Source organism: Apteryx mantelli, chromosome 7, assembly GCF_036417845.1.
Source record: "Apteryx mantelli isolate bAptMan1 chromosome 7, bAptMan1.hap1, whole genome shotgun sequence".
In the NCBI taxonomy this organism is placed as follows: domain Eukaryota; kingdom Metazoa; phylum Chordata; class Aves; order Apterygiformes; family Apterygidae; genus Apteryx; species Apteryx mantelli.
The window spans coordinates 9,957,745-9,983,051 of record NC_089984.1 but is presented as its reverse complement, the minus strand read 5'-3'; the positions used below and the strand labels follow the sequence as shown (position 1 = coordinate 9,983,051).

Sequence of the window (25,307 nt, the reverse complement as noted above, 5' to 3'; positions counted from 1 at the left end):
TACTAGGAGCTTCCTCACCTGTAAGGACTGATCTTGCATCTTGTGTCAACACAAGTTTTGCCATTACCTTCTCTGTGGGCAGGATAAGTTGGATCCCCTTGCCCTCCCCAGCAGTTCTGAAATCCAGGGGCAGATATCTGTCTTGGAAGGCCAGTGATGGAGGCCCCAGGATGTTAGCAGCTTTAACTTTCCATTTGACCATGCTGCCACTCCCTGCTGTTTCTCAGAAGCAGCTGGTTGAATTAATTTGTGATCTGCTGACTGGGAAGTCCGCTTGGCAAATGATGTTCTGAAGCAGGAAAGAGATGTTGTAGCTGGGAGCAGTGACTTCAACAAGATAGTGTTGCAGGCTTTCCCAGATCATGTGGCCCAGTGTGCATCTCACCTAACTCCCAAACTTGTGCATGGTCAAGTGGAGCTACACCCCCCCCAGTCATGTGACTGGACACCCATTCCTTGTTGCATGTGTCCCTCACAGTAGGATTCTACCAATTAAAGGCCTCTGGGCACAATGTTTCTTTTCTATTGATTCTTTTTTTGGTGGTGTTTTTGTTTGCCAGTGCTCCAAAAAACAACCAAGCGAAGAAAGCTTTTCCTGCAATGTCTTTGGAGTCCTCAAATGAGGAATAAAGCCATTTGTTTCTAATTATATTTGGCAGCCACTCAGAGAATTTAGGACTAAAGCATGTGAATTTATTTTCTCCTGATTAAAGCACTTGACCTCAGAAGCAAAAGGCAAAGATTTCAACACACACCCACAAGTAGGCTAGTAACAAACTGCAGGGAAAAGACCCCCAAAAAACCCCTTTGCTTAGATATACAAAATAATTCATTATGAAACAAAAGGCAAAAATATTTAGTGCATAACTTAAGCTTGCCTAAGGCTCATCTAACCACCCATTTACTGCTTTTAAAACAGCATTTACTCTGATCTAACACAAACAGAACGAAGACCCACACACTCCATTGAATCCCCGGTGTACATGTGATCAGGGCCCATTTATTGCCTACAGAAAGAAAGCATCTTTCATGGCACTATGTTGGATCTCTTGGCCTCTAGTGCTGTGCCAACAGGATAGTTAGGATGAGATCCAAAGGCAGAGGATAATGTGAGTTGCTTTTATTGCCATACATTTTTTCCTATATTTTCTGTGTGAAACAGTTTATGCCCAGCAGAACATAGCACAAATCCCTTGGTGTTGTTTTTATTTTTTTTTAACTTGTTTTTTAACTGGGTGGTTATTTTGCAATTATTTGGTTCTCCTGAGCTCAGTCAGTTGTGAAAGGTATCAGGTTTCTCCAAGGCCTTCTGTGTACCACATGCAAGCAGTCCTGGAGTTTAGCTGTCCCCAGGCTGTCCCTGTCAACACGGCAGCAGTGAGGAAAGGGAGTGCTCATTCTGAGGAGCAAGGGCTGTTTCCTTTCTTTTTTTCTATCTGGACGTGCTCCTCTCTGTAGAGCAGTATGAGAAAGGTGGGTGGTGTATCTGACTTGCTCCTGAAAAAAGCCTTCAGGAGAGGCTTTAATGCCTGCAGATCCCCAGTAAGGATAAGTGGTTTCCTCCAGCTGGAATTAGGTATCCCACTGCTTTGAACAGTCAGAGGGCTGGCCTTGGCCTTTCCTCAGCATCTCTCTATCAGCCAGCTCAAGAGTCTGTTCTTAGATGCCTCTTTGTGGGAGCTGGAGTGCCTAATTTCAAGCAGAGGTTCCTTGGGGTCACAGGGTACCCAGTGGTTAGGGACAGTGATGCCAAGTCTCCTTTCGTGCTTCTGCCCATCAGACACAAGGTGACACAACTTTAGCTGAAGTGCACTGTGGAGTGAGTTCAACTTTCAGCTCTTGTGTTTACTATTTTATCTGCTTTAATAACAGCACAAGGATGTGTCGCAATCGCAGAATAGTCAGCTGGCTCCTAACCAAGAGAAATAGCAATGATCTTGATGGCACTTTTTAAAATAGCAGAGAAACCAGCTCAAACAGAAATTAACTACCCTGTGAGATTCTGTGGTCCATTAAATTCTTCCCCAGGCTCCATGGTTTTAAAATAACATGAAAGAAATACTTTCCATAAAAAGTAGTTAACTAGCCTACAGATTTTTTTTAGTCATAATTCTGAGAGTTGTACCCAAACAAAATAGTTATACAAGCATTAAATTATACATTAAAGAAGGCTGATAAAGACAGTGAGTTACAGAGCTACCATATAAGATTTCAGATATACAGATAGCAACCATTATTAACATTTTTATTAAAGGTGACCTACAAAAGAGGGACAAAAAATCTGTGCCACTTTTGATTTCTTGTGATGCACGAAAAAGTGAATCTGAAATAGCTCCAACCCCACTGACATCTAGTCCTACTGTCCTTTCTGCTTCCCCTTCCCAACCTCCCTCCAAAAATTAATGAAGGAGAGCAGAAGATTGTTTTCTGCTGGGACTGCAAATATGCAGGCTGATGTTCTCTGTTTTAGCTGGGAAACTCCTTTGAAGGATATAAAGTGGAAGTCATTCTCAGTGCTCAGCTGAAATAGATTGTGATTTTTTAAATTTTTTTTTGTGGAGAGATTTTTCTCTCCACTGGATATTTGAGTTTTGAACAGGCAAGCAAAAGCAGAAACAAAGCAGTTCTGATTGTAGCAGGACTAAGAAGCCTGCTTTCTGATGGATTGGCTTCTGTGAATGGTTTATTTTGTATCTTAAGAAGGTGCAAACTCCCTACCACCAGTTTGAACTAATCTGTAGTGGCTTTTTTCCCTTTTGGATTCTCTGGTGTCTATAAGGGTGGATCTTGCATTTCAGCATTTTCTGCAGTGGGGGTACTACCAGTCTCTTTCCGCTAGTTGCGTGGGCATTTTCATAAAGCTTGTGGGAACATAATTATCTCTGAGACTGCTACTCCTCTGTCCCTGGTGGTTAAAATTGTTTAACAGGTTATTTGGTTATAGTTATTTTCAAAATTTGTTTGGAATGAACTGACAGACAAAAATACACAGGCACACACGCGGAAACACACCATGATTGCATAAGCAGCATTTCCTTAGGAAATCAAGCTTAGGAAATTAGGATAACTAAGCAATGCAGTGTATTTGTTTCTTTTTTGCAATTGCTGGGCTTTGCTGCTTGGGTGATGTCACAGTCCTCTGGTTCCCTTCCCCCAGCCATCCGTGACATTCGAGGAATTGTAGCTAGATGAGAGCTGAATTTATAATGTAGAAAACAATCAATAAGCAGTGGAAAATACTGATTTATATACAGCAAATATATAGACAGAGTGTATATGTGTTTAATGCTGCTACTGCATGTCTCCAAGACTAAGTCTCTATCAGGAAAGAAGGGGTTATGTACCTTAGCTCACGCCAGTTGAATGTAATGGACAAATCATTTTCTAAATGTGTCATAAGCAAGGAAGTGAGACCAATACAAAATAATGCAGAAAAGACTATTTCTGTTAACCTCTAATATACTGAGAACAACTAGGTTAACTCCATCCTGTGTTCCCCAGTCACTTTTCCTTCACCAGCTCCCCAGTACAAACCTGTAAGAACGTCCCTAAAAAAGAATATAAATCATTGCAGTCCCAGGGGCCAGGGCAGTAGGAATAGGTTTGTCAAGAGCAGTATGATTTCTTAACTCAATGGAGCTCCAGGAAAATGATTGCTTGCTTATTGTCAGTACTCAGCATTTGCCATGAGGTAAATGAGGTAAAAAGGACCATTGTTTTTGCACTTGTATAGTTTTAAATGAGGAGCTGGTGGTGTTTACTTGCAGTGATAGTTATCCAGAAATGAAGAATTTTAGATCATCTTTTTCCTGACATTTCAGTGCAATATTTGGGGGGCTAAAGTTGGGGAAAGTGAAGTTGAAGGTGAGGGTTCACACCTTTGGTGGTTGTCAGCAGAGTGCAGTTCATGCTGTTATAAGTCCGTAGGATTTAACAAGGACACTTCAAAAATGAGCACTTTCAAAATGGCACACTCATCTGTGAGATGCATCAGGCCTTCTTCTAGTATGTCACCATGAACCAAACATCTTTGTTCCGTCAGCGACCTGCCTGAGGTTAGTATTTTGGTCTGGTGCTTGTTCTCTTGTGGCACTGACCTTGTCTGTATAGTCTGTTCATAGCTTGGGTTATCTGGGCTTGCAGGAGGTTGAGGAAGGGAGGTAGAGAGGGAGGGAGGAATGGTTTGTACCAGTTTCTTTCTGGAATGCAGAGTATTTGGGCTTTAAGTTCAGATTGTTAAAATAGAATGATTCCAGATTTCCAGCTGTAGTCTGTTTTTCTGTATCATTAGTATCTGCTTTGTGGTGAGTGGAGTATTTCACAGGTCACATCATTATCATTAGTGTTTGTTTTCATCAGGAGTTGAAAATTTAGGTGTAATAGAGGGGGAGGACAGAAATTAATCTCCCAAATTTCCCAAAGTTTCTAATCCTCTTCTAGATGGGTTGCCAGATTACTGGGCCTGATTATCTCAAAGTGTTTTCCTCTTCCCACAATTCTAGAAAGTTGTTTTAGCATCCCCGCTGTGAAGGCCATAGTCTAAATGGCAGTAAGTAGACATATGCTCTGCAGCATACACTGGTCCTAGCTGAAGTTTTCAGGTGTGGATCTCAGCCTTGCCAAAGCCCAAGAATAGCTGGTTCCTGAGTTTTTGTCCCAGCTGTAGACTGGAGATGTTAATTTTCCTAACTCTTGGCTATCTCCATTCTTAGGAGCCCAGTTTGAGCTGTCTTAATGGGCTCTTTTTCACGTGGATTGAGTGCTCAGCACCTTGTGGAAATTAAGTGGCCTTTTCCTGTCCTGAGTTTCCAAAAAAACCAAACACACTCAAAATCATCAGTTGCTTCAGAAGAGGAAGGTTCAGAAAAGGAAGCTCTCATGCTTGGTATTTGGGCTCTTTTACCTTATAGCATTTAGTACTCGAACAAAGTTTAAAGGGGGGGAAAATACCCTACATTGGCGTTTGAGTGGAGTATTGTAGCTGAGAAGGGGCAAATCTCTGGCTGGGTTTAGTTCTGTCAAATAACATTCACAGACAGTTGTTTGGCTAAAACACTTGTGGGTTGAGGTAACTTTCTGCACAAAGCAGAACGTGAAATCTGCCTGTCCGCAGACAGTTTACAAAACACAAGAAATGCACTCCAGGTTTACAAAACACAAGAAATGCACTCCAGTAAGGTAGACTTACTCCTGTAAGTCTAAATGGGGCACTTCTGCAAGAGCAACCTGGAGCACTCACCCTTTGTAATGGGTGGCCTCAGAGCCAGGTGGCCACAAGATGGCATTGTAGACATTAGCCTTCCTCCAACAAGCACAAAGGGCCTTTTGGAGAAAGACATCATGGGGTGTTTTCTCAGGCACTTCAGCTTTTAATTCTTGCACAAAAAAATCACCTATCAGCAATACCAAAAAAAGCAAAGGGTGCCGAGTCTTGCTGTGGCTGTGTGTCCATCTGCTTTTCCATTATAAACTCTTTGAAGATTTTATAAGCTCATGATAAAGTTCTGTTCCCAGTTGAAGAACAGTAAGGGGGGTGTAAGGATATATATATGGTGCTATATATTTCTTTTTTCACTTATGGTAGCTTTTGAGTTAGCCAAAGCAGATCATTCATTCAGTTGCAATTTTGTCTTACATGAAAGCAAGAAGCCAGTACTACTTTATCAAGGAATGGAGGAGACTGGATTACATTTTCCCACATGGAGCTATATTACAACTCAACCAAATGCTATCCAATGGCTGATATAAAATAAAATTGAAATAAATAAAGCCTGACAACAACCCACTAGATTATGAATTTACTTTGGTGAGATCAGCCAGATCTATTTCCCTGTGGACAGGATTTCAGATCAGAACCAGCTCTTTTATAAGGCTGCTACTGATGCTGCCCTTTTCCAGACTTATACAAGGAATCTATAAAATGCAGAAGAGAAGGGTCTGAACTGCAGCAGTGAAGGAGTTGGCCTCTGAAACAGGAATAGGAAGACAAGTATTAATTTGTAAGGGCATTAAGTGTATGTCAATGAGAAGGAGATTTTGTTTTAAGTAGCTTAAAATGTGGCATGAAATGTATTCAGGCTCTCACTTCTCAGTATACCGCCGCCATTTGTAGAGGCAGACCCCAGTCTCTTTTGTTCTTCATTAGCAGTGCCCTGCGTCCCAGGATCTCAAGGGCTATTGAGGAGATATGAGAAAGCAGCCCCCAGGTCATTACCCTGACAGTCTCTCCATCTTTCCCAGAACTTCTTTTAGCTGCTAATGGAAATGGAGGAACATCTCCAGGAGTGAAACCACTGGTTGTATTTTCCACAGGCTTCAGTTTGAATGTGTGTTTGTTTGTTTACCCCTTCTCTCTTAACTGATGCACGATAGTTCTACTCAGAAGTAGCATCTGTTCTTCATTTAGAGCCAGCGTTAAGCTACTTTTACAACTGGATTGATGCAGGCAGAAGGAGGGCAAATGATTTATCCAAGTTCAGACAGAGTTCCACTAAACAGTTTGCCTATAGCACCTATAGATTGGGTCAGAGATGCATTTTGCAGGGAATACATGAATCAAAGGATTGATATCAGCAAGATAGAGAATGGTAGTGTTTCCAATACCATCCAGCTTTAGCTTTTAGTATGGGCCCTTATAAGGCTGTGTAATAAAAAACCCAAAGAGGGTAGATGGAGCTGTATGCTATTAGAATTAGGCTGAATCTCCATATGGATCAGAAGCAAAGGAATTATAGCTGCATCCTGAATACTTCAAATACAGATACAAAGTTACTTGGGCTAGAAAGTCCTCCAGTTTCAGTCTGCTGGCTAGTGGATTCGCATTCTTGTTGTGCCCTTTTGATGCCATTCCTTTTGTTGTGCCAGGGCTGTGACCTGGCACATCCCTGTTCTTCCAAGCTGCTCTTTGTCTGAAGTAGTGGGGTTTGGATTACATTACTAATTTTCATTATTCATTCCCAAATCATTGACTTTTTTTATTCCATTGAGTTACTATATATGTTCTGACTCTTGTCTGGATTGCTCCTCTAGAATGTATGTGTTGTTACCTTGCTATCTCATTAAATAATGACTTTATGTTAGAGTGAATGATACAAGCTGTATATGTGCTCCAGAGGCAAGCAGGAAGACCAAAATCTTCCCCAAAGGTACTTGCAGTCTAAATAGTCATAACATTTTGCCAGTAGCCTCTGGACTCTGACAAGGAGAGCAGGCGGGGGAGGAACCAAGAATACAGACATCAAGGTCAAAGTAATAAATTGTGGTGAAATATTTCAACAATGGAAAATAACTTGGACAGACTCCATCAGCAGTGATGATTTCTTTGTAACTCCTGTAACTTTCTTCCCCGCCACACACTCTAAATACTTAATGACCAGTAGAAATGGGAACTATATAGTGGTTTTGTAGCTGGAGCTTTCCTTCCCCCATTCTTTTTTGGAAAGATCAGAGAGAGGTTTGCTTTTTCTCTTCATCAAAAATATGCTTTCCAATCTTTTCCTTTCTGATGGCTTCCTTTTTCTTTCAGGAAGCCTTCTCTGTGTGGTAAGATTGGCAGGGTGCTGCTGCCCCAGGACCTTGGTGTTTTTCTTAGCTCGGTCCAGCCAGGATAACATTGTCTTCTAATAAATGAGAGTCCTTCCAGACAGCTGTTAGAACAATGCCTAACTTAGATGGTGTTTCTTAGGTTGTATTTCACAGTACTGCAGTACTGACCCAGGATGTTTTCTTCTGAAAATCAGATTAGGGTCTGTTCAAATCTTTTGAAATGAAACTGGCTCTTTTTTTGGAATGGGTGGAGGGAAACCAACAGCCTTGTCTAGGCCCTGATGGTTTTTCCTTTGCGTGCCACATCCCTTCTTTTATTTTTTTTTAATCTCATTTCTTATTTATTGTCAATGGAAGTTGTTGGTTTGTCAGTCTTTGAGGATGAGCATCTCTCCTAAGACCGGGCACATCTGTATCTGGTGCTCTGAGAGTGCCCGTATCAGCTTTGATACAGAGCAGCCACTAGTAAAGGCTGTGTGCAATTTATTCTTAGGGGCACAGGAGCACCCACACTCTTGCCATCATTGTTTTCAGCCTTTTTTGAGTTTTTGACATCCTTTTTTCCCCAGTACAGTAAAAGCAGTGTGTGAATGCTTTTGATTGGTAAAGAATCATACGGGCATGAGTGTGAGTTGGGGTAATTCTAGAGAGGCCACGTACCCAGCACACTCCTCTGGGTGGGAGGGGAGGGGAATGAGAGTGTGGCCATCTGGCACTGCCCAAGGATTTGCCTCTCTGTGGGGCAATTTCTCTTGGATATGTCTGATGTGCCCTGCTCCACCTGCATGGACCAGAGAGGAATGTCAGAGCATTGACAGTGCTCTGTCAGCAAAGGCAGTGTCCAGCACTGAGTCCTCTCTGTAACATTTGCCTTGGGTAACTGATCTACGCACCATAACTGAATTGGCTACTTCAGTTAGTCAGAGAAGCTCCTGCTTGGGCTAATTAGGCCTCCTGAAAGCAGGCTGTATTAGTTGAAATAGAGCGATATACAATGCTATTATGGTTATACTGCTTCTCATGCCCAGTCTGATTGCTCTGTAGGGTCATATCAATTCGCCATGTATCAGATCATTCAGAGCTAAACTGGGCAGCTCCGCACAGCACTCTGCTGCAGCATGTAGTTGTATCCTCAAATCAACAAGCAAAGAAATGCAGCCGGCAAATTAGCAAGTGTGGCCCATCGCCAAGTGAGAATTCCTTCTTCGACATGGCTGTCTTCACCAGATGAGCAGCGTGTGAGTTTTGACATTGTTATAATCTAGATAGATGGTCATAAGAATTGGAAAATTCTGCTCATGTTGTTTTCTTTTATTTTTTCCTTATCCAATTGAGAAAACAGGAAGAGGGGAAAGAATTAACATGTCACTTTTTGGATTCATCTACTTGAGAAACAATGGGCAGATTCAGAAGTTTAGTATCTCATTTTATAAATGATAGAATTCTGCTGTAGGGCAGTTTGTGCCACAAGAACCCAGTCTCTCTGATATCCTATTATATTTTTCTTAATATTTTTCTGATAGTATTAAAACTTATGCGTGCACATACGCGCGCGCACACACAAAATATATAGCATAAAGACTTTAAAATACCAATATCAATTTAATTATATGATTTTTTTCTGGAATACATATGTACGCAACCTCTATTCTTCAATACCTATGCTTTCTAACTCCTGAATTACATTCTGTATACTGTAGGGACAGGAATTTTCTTTTAAATACTCCCTTTCAGGTGGTGTTAATCTGCAACATTCATATCTGGCTTTAGAATCTGTTCAGCAAGGCTGGCAGTCTGGGTTTTGGATTGTTGCGCTGAAGAAAGAGACTTATGCTGTGAAACGCACAACCTCAGTTCTTAGAAGGAATTCAGGTTCTGTTTGCAAGGGGCGAGATATTTCTGTGCTAAGGTATCAGTATCTGGCCATCTCTAGCTATTATAATCAATGCATCTGACAATTATCCTGCAACATGTCACAGCAGGAGAGCTTCTGTGATCCACCCTGAGCAAAAGTGAACTTGCATGACGTACAAAGATAATTGTGCAGTAGTTATGCACTCTAATAACCTGACTTCTCCCAGCTAGTACTATCCAGATTACCCCATTGTTACCACCCACAGCGTACAGGGAGTGTGGTGGTGAAGGACAGGCACAAGGGGTGTAGAGCAAAGTGAAGTTATTCGAATCCTTCAGATACACACCAGCTGGTCACAGTATGCTCCCATAGAAACCCTGGTCTTGTCTGTTGAACTCAACTGGAGTTTTTTTTCCATTAAGCTCAAATGCCTACTGCTACTGTCATGGGGAGTGCAGGGATATTATTCATTTTCAGTATTTTGGATGGAGACAGTTCATGGCAAATATCCTACAGATGAGCAGGGTACTTCTATTCCACCGGACTCTCTACAGAAAAAAAAAATCTGCTAAAGTATATGTGCTCCAATGATTTTTTTTTTTTTTAAGTTCAAGCATATTAGAGGCATGCTTAATGCAGTTTGGTTTGTGCTTATTGCTGTAGAACTATGGGAAGACTGCACGTCCACAGTCATGGTAAGAAACCTGACCAAAAAATTCTAATTGATTATCAAAGCTGTAAAGAGCACAGAATGAAAACAAGAGCCCAGCAAATTTCTTTGGGGCTACAGTGAAAATTGCTGAACATGATCTATTTATATTTCCGAGTGAAACTTTGATTTATCTAAATACTAACTTAAGTGTGGCGAAAAAGAGAATTTTTACTCAGCCATGGCTTTGGTGGTGCCTTCACATCTCTTTGTGTTGTTTCCTATCTGTTTGTACATAGGTAGAGATAAATACACTATAAAGTCTGACCAGAGCAGGCTTCAGCTGCCCAATTTTAACAATTTGCTCCATATTGATTTGGCTTCTTTTTAAACACCTCTGACATATTTCTACCATATTTATTGATGAACATAAATCTGGGAATATATAATTGAATGCTTCTTGTAAACCTTGGGTGCGGGGAGAGCAGGTTTCAGCTAAATGGGATCTTCAAAGCATTATGAACAGGACTGGGGAGCCTACTTGCTTAGTTTTTGGAGGGGGGAAGCAGCCTCACCACACATCTTTGCAGAAGGATTTTAAACTTTGAATAAGTCTTCCAGGACTCAGCAGGGCCCCTCATTAATATACTTTCCTCCCTCAGATAAGTAGATAAGATTTAGCTTTGGAAAAGGTCAGCAAATAGGTAGAACATGGAGTTGACCTGGATCTCTGTTTGAATGCGTATGAAGAGCACTAGATCTGGACATTCATCTACCCTAGGTTAAAATGAGTTAGGCAAAGTACAAAATTCCTATGCCTTGCTCTTGCGTTCTTAAGAGAGTTAGCGTTTAGGAATTGGACAGCTTTGGCTACTGAGAATCGTGCTGTGATGGCTGCAGGGGCAGCCAGCAGCCTGGCCTGAGTTTCACCAGCAGTTGGACCATGTGCATGCCTGCCCTGCCTCTTGGATGGTGTGAAGCTGCACTTGAGTTGTTCCCAGAACAGTGCTCTGCCACAATTACCTGTCAGTTTGTTGCTGACTTAACCAGTCATTAGGAAATATATGGCAAAATGGAAACTTTTATCCATGCCAGGTGACTGTGGTAGCCTGGGGATCTGAAGCAATGTGTCTGTATTGACAGTGGAGTGCTGGATAGAAGCCAGGAATAGAAATCAGATCTTCAGGCCTGTTTAACTGACACTTCAACCTGCCAAGCTGCACCCACTTTTGTGGAGGAGCCTTCACATCTCTGGCATACCCTTCCAAGGCTTGCTCTTCTGCTGCTCATTGTGCAGCTGAAAGCCTAACCTACTCTGTCTTGCAAACTTCTTGCCTCTGGTCTCCAACAAGCTCCCAGCAGTCGTGCATGCTTCATGGAAAGTCATGAAAAATAGATTTCATTATAGTGCCTTGCTATGTGCCCCCCTGCTTTCCCAGCCCTGGGATATGTGTTGGGGTGTTGGCCTATATAGTACTTCCAAGCTGTGTTACAGATTGGACCCAGTGTAACAGTGAAAAACTTCCATCTGGTTCTAAGTTACTTGGGTCTGGGTTTCTGTTATTTCTTATGTGTGTGAACAGGCCTAGTGCTTTGAGCCTCCAGGCATGAATGCAGTATAAATGAAAGCATAAACGTGGATATTTTCATTAATAGATGTGTGGAATGCAGTGTGCTGTAACTTATGTAATCCTGGTTTGAGTGAATGTGAGGAATTCATAGAAATCCTCATAAATCTTGATCATTTCACTTTCATTGAGTTTTTTTTAATTATTCTTTTTAAATTTTGTTTGCTATTTTTTTCATTAATCATTCTCTTGTTTAAAAGTTTCCTTTCTTCAGTGAGGGAGAATTAAAAAAACCCTTTTTGGCTAAGATGGTGAACCACACAATCTGAATACTAAATAGCAAGAGAATGACTTTTAAACAACATGTAGGCAAAAAAGTGATTCAGCTACTCTATTCAGCAAGTAGCCTTCAAAGAAAACCTGGATCCGTTTAGTGAATTACTCATGTATTGAAGAGAGCAACCTGGTGCTAATGTTGGTCTTGCCAGCTTTGGGATATTATTTTAAAACCGCATGACATTTGGCAATCTGCATCATACTCCAGTTGCTGGAATCCAGCAATTACCATATTTTTATGTATATAATCTACCCTTTTGGCTAACCTGCACACCTTTAAAAGTACCAGTACTTTGAAACACTCTCATAGGCAACCAGTATCCTAAAGATATCACACCTCACATCATAGAGGAAAAGCAGAGGTTGGGAGGATGGTGGGCAGAGGGATAAGAGGCGCCTGCTCAGGATACTGGAAGCAGGCCGGGACAGAGATGATGAGCAGGACAGATACACTGTAGTGGAGCTGGGGCTGGAGGGATGTTGGAGCAGAAACTATAGGATGAAATTACGAGTGTGGCAGCACTGAAGCACAGTAGTTTTTCCCTTTTAAACAGGAAACTTGTGGGTCTGAAGCACCGTATTGATGAATCTCAACTTGCATTATAAAGTAGCCTCAGAGGAGAAAAGAAAAATGCCTTAAGATTGACTGAATAGGCCAAATAATCAAAATGTCAGTACAAATAAAATTCCTTTTTTTTTTTTTTTTTTAAAGCCAGTTGCCTAAATGGTAGGGTTTGGAATTGGCAAAGAGGAATATTCATAGCAAAGAGTTCTACTTACAGCTCTGCTTTACTGTGAGATACCTAGTAGCCCACAAGCAGTCTGGGTCAAATTCTCAACTTCTGAAAAGAATATCGAGAAAGTCATATCAAACTTTAGTCCTGAAGAAAACTAACAGTCATCCCTTGTGCTTGCTGGTCACCCTCTAGCCAGGATCAAGGAATGTGAGCAAGTTCTTTTCCCCTAGCAATGGGCCTGTGAGGGAGCCTGCAGACTTGGCTTCCTGGCTTCTCACATCTGAGCAGCATCAGGCACATGTGGACACCCTGCCTCTGGGACAACACAAGCCTGCACAACCCCCATACCTCACCACAGCTCTCAGGCCCTGGAGTGTGTTGGCCCACTCTTAAAGGGTGTCTGTACATCAGAGACATGAGGCACCATGGCTAACAGTGAATAATGGGGAAAATCCAGCTGTAGGGATTGAAAAATCCACTGCATTTTAAAACAAAGGAGGTCTTGTGCTGCTGTGTATATCTGACATTCTCTTGGTGCACTAGCCAAAGGGGTTTTTAAACGGTATAATTGGCAGGTAGCTGGAGGCTGATACTGCATTGTTTTGTTTTTGAATGTGACATTAAGGATTATCTCAGTGGTTACTCTTAACTCTACACCTCTGTAGGTGTTACAAACACCTACCTGCTCAGGGGCCATGACAATTAGCTGTATTGGGGAATATGGTGTCGCTCCTGTTTTTTCAGTGGTAGTTGTTCACTTGGTGCTGATTGACTCTTCATTTAGTTGAGGAAGAGTGCTGACACTCCTGTGGTGTGCCAAAGCACTAAAATGCCCTAGTCCCAGATCAGCCTCCTATAATCAAGACTGGACAACAGAATAACTACTCCTGAGACTGCTTGAGTATCTAAATACACTTAACTTGAGTGCCTCCTGAAGCTGTTCTATACTGTGTTTAAAATAAAATCAAACACAGAAAGTTAACCAATTAATACAGCTCTTTCACATCAGGAGCCCCAGATAATGCTTTGCATCATCACCATTTGTATCTTCAGTTGAGCTGGTCCCTCCTTTCTTGGCCACAGGTTCTGTGATTGGAGCCACTGAAATGCACACACATTGCTGGGCATGGGAAGGCATTGCACTCTGGAAACTGGGGAGATGTCCACTGCTGATCTCATGAGCGAGGCAAACAAAAAAAACAGGTTTTGGTCAAAAAGCAGCAATGACCCTTGCAGCCTCTGACTGTGCACCTTTTTGTGTGTCATCAGTGCACTGGCTTTCAACATGCCCATTGCCTCAGGATTATATGTGACTTTTATTTTTTTTATGGTGGTTAGATTGTTAATTACTTGAAGGCTGTAAGCTGAAATCTTATCTTTCAGAAGTGAATTTGTAGTTAAATTACCCCACTTGCTATTACATAATGTAACAGCTAAATAATTTTTTTAAAACAGTGAAATTTGACAGACAGTTTAAAGTAATTTCATTTTATATTGGAGTCTGATGCTGTGAGACTGCACAGAAAGCAGAAGGCAGCTGCCTAGAATAGTTTGAAATTATTGTGTGGTAACCAACAACTATTATTATTGTATTAGTGCTTGTAATTCCCAAATGGAGAATTAAATCTCTGTAATAGATACAGCTTAAAAAAACCCTGTGTTTTCTTTTTCTGGCAAGGAAAACTGTCTTAAGAAATGATACTAGCAAATGTACATTTCCCAAGGGGTGGGGAGAATGGGGAAACATTACAAGATTCCTCTTCATGGGGCTTCAGCTTTCAGTAGATGCCATTGCAGGATTGTTTGAGGTTTCTAAAGGACTGGTAGGAAGGCAGGTTCATTATTTAGAGATGAGAACAAGCTAATTAGCTCTTTAAGCTGTAATACACACTGGCTATAACTGCAACTCCCTGTTTGTTAGCATTTATTGGTCAAAAATAAGCTCCCTCTCCCCCAAGAAATAAAGTGAAGAGCCTGTTTCTGTTGCTGTATCCAGTTTCTTAATATGAATCTGACCAAGAATGATATGGAACATTACAAGGCTGATGACTAGGAACACAGGGATCAGATTTCAGGCTTTTGGAGCTTAATACTTGCCAGTATATTTTGGCCTTAATTTTGACAGACTTTTACTGCTAAATATCAGTTTACATGGAAAGCCCTGCTTACACATAAGGAACCATGCACTAACCCGATCTCCCAGTTAGAACTAAAAGTACCACAAACAATCAATGCATCTTTAATTCAAAATGCTTGATGACTAATCTCTTGTTTTCTTTAATTAATGATCTACAGTTAATCATTATAAATGGTAAATAGTCTATTTCAGCATTGATAGTAAGATTTCCTATGGGAAAATCTTCCCCTATAGCTTTAATTTAAATATGCATTTTCACTTAGTACTTACCAAATCTTTACCTTTATGCTGTTGCATGATTACAGGTCCATTAACTAATCACATTTGACAACTTGTTTATTGAGGGGAGCAACTATTTTACATCTCTTGCCTGGGAAAGAAAATACTATAGCAAACAATTATTCAGCAGCTGCAATCATGGAACACTGAATTAATTGCTTTGAAGATCTCAGTCAAGAAGATCTTGATAAAAATCAAAGAAAATGTTGTTTGACAGAATGCATGAATGAAAATGCCAGAAGGGAATCTAGTTTTGTAAGCTGCAGTCATGTTCCAGAGAACACTAAATGAATAGCATACCTTGAAATGTAGCGTTCTGACAGAAAAGGAAGCTGTGGAAAAGTTTGTTTGCTTGTTTGTTCTCTTAAGCTTTAGTTTCTCGAAAACAGAACTTATATATGATTTTGTAGGATCAGAATGCTGCTAAAAGGGCAAACAAACTTTAGCACTGTCAGTTTTTAATATTAGTATAAAAGCTAACACAAGGATATTTCATTCATATAACCTCTGTGGCCTACTTTTCCCATCCATACAAATAATTAAGCTAGAGGGTATTGTGAGATTTAATGTTTATAAAGCGCTTTAAGACTCTCTGCTGAAGGACCAGTTGTGATTGTACTGGAGTGAGCTTGGAGTGGAATAAAAAGCAGGGTAAGCAGTAGGTGTCTTGGCTCTGGACCTGGATAGATAAAAGTGTCTTGATGCGTGTTGTGGTTCTGCGCAGCTATGCTCTGAGTTGGGCCCTGGGAAAAAGGCAGTTGTGCCAGGGCTGTTTGCTCTCTGCTCCACAGCAAAACCTGTAGCCTTAGAGTCCTTGCTAGAGTCATAAGGTGACTTGCGTGCCTCAGTTCTACCTTAACAATATATATATTAAACCCCCCCCCGCACATTTGAACAACACTACATAAAGAGCCTCAGACTCCCTGGGGCTGATTTCACAGAGGATTTCTGATGGGACCCAGTTAAGCTCCTCATGTGAGGCTGGGGCTTTGGTTGCAGTGACTGAGATGGGGCTTCAAAGCCAAGTCTGCTGCAGCTTGGGTGTCTGCTCTTGTTACTGCTGGGCTCATCGAGGACTTACTTACTCCTACTGTGACACTGAAAGGGAAGGGGAGCTCAAAGATTCAAGAGCTTTTGTTGCAAGAGGCTTCAAAATGAAGTACCAGGACTAAGCAATAGCATCTCTGGATACTATATCATCATAAAAAGCTGAAAAAGTTGCCCAAGGGCAATAGGTAAAGTAGCTGAAGGGTAGTGATAGCATCAAATGGCATTTCAGAAAACACCTAAATTGAGTTTCTGTGGTTCACATGAAAAAAAATCTTAACACACTGTCATCTTTTCAAAACTGCTCTGTTCTTTTAGCATATTAAAAATATCTTTGAAAGGGAAACGAATTCAAGTTCTCCCAGTTTTCTAGAGAGATGAATCTAACAAAGATCTTTTTCCCCTGAATCCCTTTTAAAATCTGAAGAAAAGGAAGAAAGCCAGAGGAAGCTTAACATGAGATGCAAGTGGAGCCTGATGCTGCAATGCATGGCAGAAGCCTTAGCTTAGAAGCAACAGTTCTAATAGAAATCATGTTACAGGTAACTTGGACAGCATTAATTCACCACAGACTGTTTTACTAGTGTGTTATCTCTTGCTGTTTTTCCAAGGAAAAAATTAATTTATGCTTTTTTTTGGTCAAAGTACATAGAAAATGCAGACTTGGTGGATATAGAATTATGCTGAAACCGTACAGCAGGAATCCAAATGGAAATCTGTATAGATAGAGTGTAATAAATAGAGTGTATGGGAGGTGAAGATTTATGCACCTGTGACCAAAATTCTTGGAGATGAAGGGCACACACTCACACTCAGAGGTCGCACCAGCTGAAGGCAGTTTAGAGATTTAGAGTTGTCCTAGGCTGTGCTGGCTGAAGTGCTCCCACAAGCTGGGCGAGCGCTGTGGCAGGGCACGCTGGCATTCCCGCTGTGCTCTGTCAAAACCTCATCACCTACAAGGGCCGCCGAGGAAGAAGGAGCAACTAGTTGGCTCTCTTGAATGCTTGAGTAAGAGACAGATGGATCAGCATTGCATCTGCACTCCTTGAACCTAGCTAAATAACTGGCTCTATCTTTTTTTTTTTTTTTGCAGGTATAGTTTACAGAATTTAACCTGCAGAGGGAAACACGTAGAAAAATGCAAGCAAACTGTTGCTGAATTTTGTATCTATCAATCAGTCTAGGAAGCCATAAGAGTAATAGAAAACTGTACCATTTTATCCCCATTGAAAATGTAAATAGGGGGTTAGACATTAATGCTTGGAAATCACTAACTTTATTTGCCAAGGAATTACAATTATTTTAATGGATAAATGGAAAAGCGTGCATCTGTCTGCAGGCTTAACTGGCTCTTTCATGAACTGGAATCAAACTGAGTTAGTCCCAAGATAGCAGACCACTCTTTACCAAAGGATAATAATCAAGCAGATATTTAAGAAACTTTCTAATGAGGTCAGGAGTAAATAGTGATATTTTATTAAACAAACACACAAATGAACTCTTATCAAAATAATAAAAATTACTAATATATTAAAGGCATAGCATAGTAAAACCAGTTTGAGCTAGAGCAGTGTGTGGAATAACATTATTACTATTTGTCCATAATAAAAGGCTTCCTATTTACTTAGTAACATTTAAGAAAGACCCTTCTAACAGAGTAAAGTTTCTCACATGTTTAAAGAGCTAGTCTGCCTGATGTCATTTCAGATCTCCCATGCTGTGAGATAAAGCCACTTTGGCGAGAAAAGCAGACTTGTCTTCTTTGTTGAGTCAGTAAGTCTAGATTCAGGAGAAAGAAATGGAAAGTTGCCATAGGGCTGAGCACTTGCTCTAAGTGGGTATGTTAAAGTTATCTTAGCTCTGTCAGCAGGAACAAAATTACACGCATACCAAAGAAATGGAGTCTGGCTCTGGACAGGATGTGAGGACAGCCACACCTGGTGTCCCCCCTGCCTGAAACCATCCCTGATGGCCAAGGTTCCCCAGGGAAGGCAGACCGCAGTCCCGCCCGGCCAGTGTGCAGAGCTGTGGCAGCTCCTTGCCTGCTGGAGGTGTGCTGGAAATTGCAAAGCGGAGAGGCTGTTACTGCATTGCTAAAGGAGGAACAGGTCTCTGGGCCAGTAATGCAGCGCGGTCCTGTAATCAGTCATAGTTACATCGCTATGTGACAAATTTGCAGCAGGAATAATTATGCTCCCTGCAAATGGCTCAATGGAAAAATATCAAAATGTAACTAACTTCCTTTTATATAAAAAGAGTCCAGTGCCCTCTAATTGCGTAATTAGTGTTTGAATTGTCCCTCCAGCCTCATTAGCCAAATCTGTGATTAGAATCAGAGATAAGGGAGGAAAAGATGTCAATAATATATTCATCCTTATCTGTTTCTTCTCCATGTAGTACGTACCTCTTTGGAGTGGCCATGAGAAAATGCGTTCCCATGGTATCATCAAAGGAATTACATCCAGCACTGGATTTTCCTACTGACCAAATACATGGGCTAAGAACCTGGCAGCTCAGTAACTTGGCACGTGCGACTCCAGCTGATATATTCACATCATAAGAAGGTCAGTTAAATTGCTTTCATTTTATTTTAAAAACTCTTGGCGCTTGCATACAGACACGAGGGACTAAAGAGTAATGACCACTTAAAACCAAAGGATGTACAGCAGCTGCTACCATCTGAAAAACAAATGTTGTGTGGACAAAAGCATCTTCATTGTGCCAACTACACATCCACAACATTTTTCCTGCTATTGAGAAGTTTTTAAGTCAGATGTTACATTCACCAAAATAGTGCCAGGATCTTATCTTTCTTAAGGTACATCTTTATTTAAGAACAGATAATTCTGGCAGTAGGTCAATGGAAGCATTTTATTTGTTTTTCACTAATGCAGAATGAGCAGCTAAAAGGGAGACAATACTACTGAAAATATTATGCTCCTGTAAATCAGACATACCCCTGAGGTAGAACTGTGTGTTCAATTCTGGGCACCTGGCTCAAGAAAGATATCATTAAACTACACGTGGCATTTTGAAACAGATACTCACTAGAAAATGGAAGATAGGTGCAATCCAAAGAAGAAAGGAAAAGACTAGGACTTTTCCTTTGGGGGAAAAAACTTATGTGAAGTTATTGGTATATTGGCATCACCTTTATAACCAGTGACAAAGAAGGTAGGTGAGGTACTATTACTTACTCTTTCCTTCTTAATGAAAGAAAATATACAAATTTTAAAATGTGGGGGAAAAATTTGAACTTTCATGGCATATCAAACTGTACTTTATAGTTCTACAAGGCAACACTGATGCCAAAATTTAAGTAAATTTAAAAAAGATTTTTAACTACTTCTTACTGCCACTATGATTGTGTGTCCAAACACACATTTGCAGTGAAACTTTGTCAGGATATAAGGCTTCCCACATCTACATATAGAAGTGCCTTTAACTATTAAGGTTGAGGAAGGACCTGTCTGTGTGTGAAAGGCTATTCTACAACTTCCTTCTGCAGGAATTCTTGTATCATCTTCTGACCCTTGTGACACTGGACAGTATCAGAAAAAAGAACTCAGGTGAGACAGGCCATTATTTCCAAATTATCTTCTTTTGGAAGAAGTTTATAGAAATCTGAAAAAAGCCTTAATAGTATAAAAGATACTTTGCTAGTTCCTGTAATTTTTCTCCCTTTGGGGAGATACATAAAGAACATTTAGAAAGCTATCTTGATATAAAAATGTTGAAAGATTGTTTTTTCCCTGTGAAAAGCAATTTATTTTGATGTCTCGCAAACAGTTTTTTATGTGAATATATAATATGCATATGGGAAGATCTCAATATAACCATTTGGTAATGGTTATATTAAGAAATCATCATATCTTATTTTGCTGTGATCCCTTAAAGCAAACGGCAGCAACTTTAGCTGCAGCATGGTTTTCATTAAATCACGCAATTGCATTGGCTTGCTTTGCAATTATCAATCATACTTGTTATTTTCATGGACTCATAAATCAGTCAAATATTCTAAAATTAAAATGTCTAACAACTCCCTCTATATTTATTACAGTTCTTTTATGCTAATTGGACAGAAAGTATACTTTACTTGAGTAGCACAGTTAGTTTTAAATTAGCAGAGCTACACAGCATTCTGTCTAGCAAAGAGAACCGTAATTCCCCAACACCACAAAGCTGTCTATGGAAGAAAAAAAATAATGTGTGGTTTTAGTAGAGTCAGTGGCTCATTTATGAAGTCACCATACAAGTCTGGCAACCTGAGATCAGAAGTTGAATGAATGAATTATTTAAAATCTGTTTCATCACGCTTTTTCTAACGAGACCATGAAAAAAGTGGGATAGCACATAAAACAGATAACACATTTATGTAAACAAGGTGCATCTCTCATAACATGTCTAGCTTTAGCTATTCACACACAAATGTATTGGCTACATCAGACTGTGAGTAGAGCAATTAATGCTAGTATCCAAATGTTTTTCCTTTTTTCCTCCAGTTTAGAAAATTGAAGCCAATATTGTTTGTTGTTGTCAATACTAGCCTAGAGGGACACATTCAGCAGGCAGAGTAGAATGTGTACTCTTTAAAAGGTAGCTAACCATAAGCTCTTGGATTTTACAGCAGCTATAACCATAGTTTATAAACTGGACTAAAGCTTAATGTAGTTTTAGGGTTAAAGAAAATTACTTCAAAAACATTTTATTCTAGAAACATTTTTAATTTCATTTGCATATGTTAAATGAAACACAGAACATTAGCAGCAAAAAATGAAGATTTCTTTTCTAACATTTCACAATACATTGGTTTCCAAATCTGTATTTTTCTGTTAAGGCAACCTGCATTAATTATGACTCAACTCTGCATACTAGGACAGTATTTCAAAATATGTATAAACCACCATAAAATAACTACTAATACAATTACTATAGAAAAAAGTAAAATGATAATAGAAGTAAAAATGTAAACATGTTACACTACTGTCTTTAAAATTGCACAATGTACCCCCTACCATCCCAAGACAAACAGAATAGCTAAAGACATTAAGTGCAATATAAAAAGTTACTACACTAAGTCTTTGTTCAGCCAATATTTCAAAAGTTACCTTAAGAAACTGTTCGTGTTTTGTGAAATTATTCAGCTAAATTTTGGATTAGCAATTGCTTCTACGTTGTACTTTGTAGAAGAAGAGTTCAGATTGACTCTTGTCTCTACCCTACGTCAAGACTGCAACCTCACTACTTGATTTGAAGCAGAAATTAATTCATTCTAGTGGAGAACAAGCTTCAGTTTTAAGAGTGGGCTTGCCATGTTCCTCAGAAAAGTACCTCATCACATGCATAGTTCAGCAGTAGCAGACGAACAAGAAGCACAGAGCCACCACTGTCTTCACTGTGCTACACTCAAAGTTTGAGCAGTTCATTAAAGGTGTAATATCTCTGAACAAATGCTGTTTTTCCTTAGAATCCACAGCAAGACAGCAGCACACTGACTTGCCTGCACAAATGGGAATAGAGGTAAGGGAAGTGCAAGGACTAGGAAGAAGCCACTGGCTTCTTGTTGTCTTACAAGCCTTGTCACAGCAGGAGGCTGGCTAATAGCACCTTCTTCCTTTGTGACTTACCTCATGTTGCTGTATCACCTTCTTTTTTTTGATTCCTGATATTGTGTTTGAGTCATGAAATTAAAGTACACTCATGACAGTATCACTGATAAGATGGCTTAATTGGTACCTTCTCTTCTAGCACCCAAAAGCAGTAGATAAAAGGTTTCCACCATGTCCCTTAAGGAATAGCCTGCATTCTACCCCTTTGGCCATATTTTCTCCCTCAAGACTCCCTCTCACCTTCATTATGCAAGATGAAAGTTTACAGCTTCCCCAGCCCCACACAGTACCGGCAGACAGGCTTCAGCAATGGCCTTGGGCCACATCCTTAAAACCAAGAGCCTGGGAAATGAATCAGTGCAAAGTCTGAAATGTCACTGTACCAACCTTCAGTAAAAGATTACACTGAGACATAGCTCTCCTCCTCCTCCTATGGGTACAAGCAATTTATTAGCGGTATTCTTGTTCTGACTATTCATCCTCATTATAGTCAGGAAAACTTGAAAAAACAAAGAAAGAGTTCTGATCTCTGAACAAGCCTGTGTAATCATAAGAAGGGGACTAGTATCAGTAATAATGTATTATAATTTGTCACTACAGAGGAAAGCCCAAAAATACCATTTTCCCTCACAGATATATCTACTAATTATACTATTAAAAATTGTTCTATATTTCTAAAATTATGTTCTCTTGAGCAGACAAACCTGACTACAAACGTATTCCCTAGAACTGACTTTATTGTATTGCTGAGTTCAAAGTTTGCTGGTGGCCTGCAGTTTTTAATCAGTTAAACCAGACTCCTTAACAGAAGGTGCAAAAGCAATAATAAAAGGCAATATATAAGGAAAGAAAGGTTGGTTTAATAAATATTAAAACCTGACATCAACTGATGCTTCTTAATAGGGAGTATATAGTGTGCTTGCTTAAAATAACAGAAACTAGATTCAGTAGTGAAGATGCCTTTCTAGCTGTAGGAGCCTAAATTTGTAATTACTTCAACAAGTCTTAACACAGTGATTGATGATATTTCACAGGACTGCAAGAACAACATTGTTGTCCATAGGACCAGGGTAATTAGTGGCCTAGTTTGCTTGGTGCTGATCTGGGCAGTATAGTGAAATGGCTGATATGAGACTAATTTAAGGTCAGAAATACAGTGTCAGTCAACCCAGCTTCATGGAAAATAGGTCTTGAATAATGGGCTGCATTTTTCCATTTGATATAATAAGCTTGCCTTGTAAAGAAAGACACATGCACTGAGGTGTTATTCTTAAGAATCCTAAGTCACCTAGTGGAAACCAGATGAACATAACATTTTCATTAAAATATCAATACTAGATAAAATCAGTGTGGAATGCCATGTTTAAAAGAGAAAACTAATTTCAAAATGCAATATGAATAGGGAATCAGCAGGTATAGATGTTTGTTCTGGAATTTCTATCTTATGCAATTTTTTAAAGATTAGGGGGAAAGAATAAGATGGTCTCTTTGCTTTTTCCTCTCAACTATGTCACTGGTCTAATAAAAACTTATCACCTCCCTCTACAAACCTTGCCTTGCATTCAATTTTAAAAATCAATGGTCTGGAAAAAACTGTAAAAATCATTTGCAATAAATTTGCAAAGAATATGCAGACGGCTGGTGTAGTAAAGAATGAGGACAGATCACTTAATACAGAGCAATCTGGATCACTTCATACTTAGTATTTGAATGCCGGTAAAATATAGTATATATTTCTAAGAAAAAAATAAAGTATGATGATAATAAGAAGATGATGTCCCACATTCTTGAAAGACTCTGAACAGGACTTGAGCCATAAGAGTCAGCAACTAAGGCAGTGCTCCTGCAAAAAGGGATAATATTTTGGGGGAAAAAAGTGGAGGGTATTAAGCAGAACAAGAGGATCACATTAGGTCTCTATATGGCCCTGATGGGGTCACTATTGACTTGTTGTGTCTAATTCAGATGTCATATTTATTTAAAATTACTTTTTAATACATAAATAGAGAGAAGAACTTGAAGATTAGTCTTGAATAAAATTCATTGCAATGAGAAAGTTAAGGAATTCAGTACACCTTATCAGAGAAAAGATTAAAAGGAATATAATCATGATTTATAACCTCACACAAGCAATTAGAAAAGTCAATACTGTAGAAATCAATAAAAGCAATCAAAGGCATAATAAGACCAAAATAACTTAAGGTGGAGCTTGAAATGCAAATAAATAGAAAATCAAGTGAAAAACGTACCTACGGTAATTAACCATTGCAACAGCTTATTGATGAGGTATGGGTGAATTCTCATCACTTGAAGTCTTTAAATTAATAATAAATGCCTTCCTAAAATATGTATGCTGCAATTCAAAACAAAGCTACTGAATTTGATGATAGAGAAACTGCTTGTTGAAATTCAATGGCCTGTTGAATTTCAGAATAAATCCTCATTATGTTGTCTTCTTACCTTATATATTTATGAGATTTATTTTGAAATACAGCAAATAAATGGAAGCGATTTGCCATGAAAAGGTCCTTTTTCTTTCTAGAGTACAGTATCATTTGAAGCTAGATTTAAAGGTAGATAAACCACAGCTACATCTTGGAAAACATGTTTTGTTTTGTTTTTTTCCTGTTTTTTCTATTTCTTGTTCAGAGTTGCACAGTCTACTTAGTTGACTGTGTCTAATTTACATAATCATGTAGTTAGTCTTCAGTTTTTCTGTTCCTATTTATAAACCATTCACAAACTGTCCACTTAAGTAACAGCATGATTTGTTGTAAAAATAATTATGGTTGTTTCAGAAGGAAAAATGTAGTGTGATTAAATGAAGAATGAACAAGGACATTCTAAAAACCAAGGGCTCTAATCCTGCAAAGGGATTTGTAAGTGCCTCTCAGGCCCCATCCCAAATAACCAAGGAACTGCTGAGGGAATTCAGCAGATAGATACCTTTACAACTGTGCAGCCAAGAGTTTAGCAATAGACACAAAAAAAAAAAAAAAAAAAAGAAAAAAGAAAAAAGCAAACCAGCCATGCACACAGTATTTTCTGGAGAAATGGTAGAGCTCCCAAAGCCCTTTGTACTTTACTTTAGAAAAAAATTTAATGAACTGTATGTATACAGTTGCTGATATGACTCTCTCAACACAGGACTGAATAGCAAGGCTCTAGAGGGAGATCTGCAAGCAGACCTTTGCTCTTGCATAAGTTCCAGTGTCTGAGAGAAATCCAGCATCCAAGAAAAGGGTTGGATATTTAAACTGTGGGTCCAGGAGAACTGACTCTTTTCTGTGTGCTGTAGATGCTTTGTAGCTACCCCAGCAATCCTAACAACCCATGCTTCTTGCAAAAGAAGTGGTGAATGGTCTGATATAGGAATCTCCAAGTTCAGTATTTTCACCTGAACTACCTATTCTCTTTTATTTCAGAGAGAACAAGTGGGGAAAAAAAACTTTGTTTGTACACCAGCAATGTGGCCATGTTTGCAAACCATTTATCTACCAGGAACAGCAGAGATGTTCCATGAAGCAGCTATGCTGTAAGAGCAT

General features: G+C 39.6%; 1 long non-coding RNA gene across 1 annotated transcript in view; it reads left to right on the top strand.

Annotated features, from left to right (window-relative positions):
* The window catches only part of LOC106486982 (uncharacterized), a 49,357-nt gene that overhangs the window by 2,547 nt on the left and 21,503 nt on the right, over window positions 1-25,307 (top strand). Inside the window, exon 2 of the long non-coding RNA XR_001292989.2 lies at window positions 18,551-18,717. This is a non-coding gene — a long non-coding RNA (uncharacterized lncRNA). The remainder of the gene's footprint in view (window positions 1-18,550; window positions 18,718-25,307) is intronic.